This window comes from Garra rufa, chromosome 4 (genome assembly GCF_049309525.1).
Source record: "Garra rufa chromosome 4, GarRuf1.0, whole genome shotgun sequence".
Taxonomy (NCBI): Eukaryota; Metazoa; Chordata; class Actinopteri; order Cypriniformes; family Cyprinidae; genus Garra; species Garra rufa.
In genome coordinates, this window is record NC_133364.1 from 39,756,154 (window position 1) to 39,759,110 (window position 2,957).

The following is a 2,957-nucleotide window of genomic DNA, read 5'->3' on the forward strand; positions in this document are numbered from 1 at the left end:
CATTCTTCACCAGTTCACTGCTGCAGGACAAAGAGATGTGAAGTAGTTTTTAAAGACACCACACTGTTTGCCTCTCGTGTGAAAATGTGTGAAATGGCTGTATTTCGACACAGAAATTATATGACTGTAAGTTCATGTTAGGATTCAAAATGAGAAACCACTTTAGATGATTCATTGCATTCAGGGTAAGTGAACAAATAGTTCAAACTGACTTGCAAGCCAATTCAGATTCAAGTCTTTGAACACAGTCGACTACAAAGAGTGATTCCTTCACAAACGGGGCATCTAACAGAGCGTTTAAATCAGAGGCTAAAATAAGGTAGTTTTTTAATGGAAGTACCACACTAAGATTATAAGTGCACTTTAAAAAAAAATAATAATTAAAAAAAATGCATTTCATGACCTCTTTAAATCTATTTTGTAGAAGTATTTTTTTTTAAATGTACTTAACTGCCCATATGAATGTGTCTATTTATGAAAAGAATTTAAAGTATTTTAATAAGTATTTTATTGAGTAGTATTTACAAACCACAAACAATACCAATGTACATTTCTTGTTCCTCCATGGAACTGCATCTCAAACAGAAGTTATGAAACTCCTTTTGTCTCTGGACTGTGGGAAAAACTAACAAAACCAGTTTTCAAAGGGACTCTAGACATAATAGTAAAACTATGTGAAGAATCACTATCTATCATCAAAAGACCCACATGCAACATATCTGAAATTCCAAGTAAAAAGATTTAAAAAACACTGAAAACATCTGGGGCCACTCAGGAAACTAACATATTCTAATGATTTGGAGCATTTTATCATATTACGTTGATTCTTGATTAACAAAAAAAAAAAACAATAAACAATAATAACAACATAATTTGTGCAGACTAAATACTGTTCATTTCTTATATATTTAGATCAGACTCATCCTCTCCAATGCTGCATATGCCCAGGGCTAAAAGGAACACCTATAAAAGATTGTTTTACTGGCCTTAAGTGAGAATGCATAGTATTGTTTCATAGAAATATGTACTTTTAGACAGTGCCAAATATGAATTTACATTATGTGAAAATTTGAATGGACAACAAATTTAAATTAAATCAAAAGACGGACAGCACTGAAATATATGATGTCACAGTTCAGCTGAACTTGCACCTGCACAATGATATCAAGTTGCTCTTTGGGTTCACATGGACTTCAAAATGTTCTCTTGATAAAAATTAATGAGGCAAGAAAGCTGAATAATCACTTCTTTTTAAAATAATATGGTAACACTTTAGAATAATGGTCCATCAATAATACAACACAACAATACAGGAAATAAAGCAGGACCAATGAGTAGTAACACTTCAGCAACTACTGTTGAGTAATATGAAACAGGATTACAAATGTGCTGTTGAACAGCTTACTGTACATGAAAAGCCCATGCAGGATTTTGCCTCTGCATGATATACGATTATTCTCTTGTCAGCAACAATATGCATCTTTGACAAAATTGCATCTATATTATGTTATTTAAGCAAAAATCTACATCCTACAAATCATAACACTTTGTTAAAATATAATTTATTAAAGAAAATATATTTAATATTTTTTAATATATTAAATAAAAAAGTAGCTTCTAACTTTGTAACACCAGGCCAGCAGAGGGAGCCCTTACCCAACACAGACTGTTACTGCTCCCTCTGCTTCTATGGTTACTTCCTGTTTGGCAGCCATATAAGCATGGCCATGCCAAACAGGTCTTGGCAAAGTATTGTTCTGCCTATGTGGACTCTACCAAGCATTTTCCATGTTTTCATTGCTATTGCGATTGCTTTGCCTTTTTTCATTTTCTTGTTTTATTTGGGTACAGAAAAATACTCTTGTTAAGCCTTCAGATTAAGATTATTATTCTTACCCCATTGGCAGATATTTTGCTTGTTTTAAGCAAAAACTAACAAACATTTAAAAAAAATCATTAATATCAAGTCTGAAAGTGATTTTACTTGTCAAGTAAATGCATCTTGATTCAGGAATGTTTAGATATTTATACAAGAAAACAAAAAAAAAAAATCGTGTTTTGACATTAAAGTCAAGTAAGGGGTAGCCAAATCATTAAGACTAAATCACTAACAAGGCTAAAATGGCTATTGCTGGCAATCCTTCTCTGAACAAACATTATTGAAACATTTCATAAATTCTCTTTAATGTTTTCATGCACAAGTTGGGCAAGAAGTAGCAGCTGTTCTTGCATCCATGTTTGGTTTTCTTTTACATGTGCAAGTATTATCAACCATGGTTATTCTAGTCTGTTTAGGTTTAGGTAACAGATTTTGTTCACTGTTCACTGTAACAAAAGAAGAAGGTTCTCTCTGCCACAAAAGAAAACATTATACTGACATCATTGAAGCCTGAGATGATGGAAGCATGGAAATTCTGGGGGCCCCTGAAAACTTAGTAGCCCAAAAACGATCTCCAATATTCAACATGCTACAACAAATATATGTAAACTCTTATAGAGTATTGTTTTTATGTTTTTAGAAAATGTTATCCTAACAATCAAAAGAGCATTGTCAGAACAAAAAATAAACTTCCTGTAAAAAACTTTAGTAGCATGTTAAGGAATAATGTTCTAACAACATTTTCACTAAACATTTATTTTAAAATGCTGTTAGAAACTGTTATCCAATCTTTAAAGAGAACATTCTGAGAATAAAAATAAAACTACCCATTGAAAACTTCAAAATAACATTAGGCAATAATGTTCTAGCAGTGTTATCACTATGCATTTTTTGAATGTTTTTAAAGATTGTTATCTTACCTTTTAGGAGAACATTCTAAGAACAAAAAACTACCTGCTGAAAACATTACTAGAACACTGCTTGGTAATGTTAGAACCTTTTAGAAAAGAAAAAATTGTAGCTGGGTAATCAGATGGGTTACAATATCTCTGTTTCATGAGTTTGCACTCTCATATAA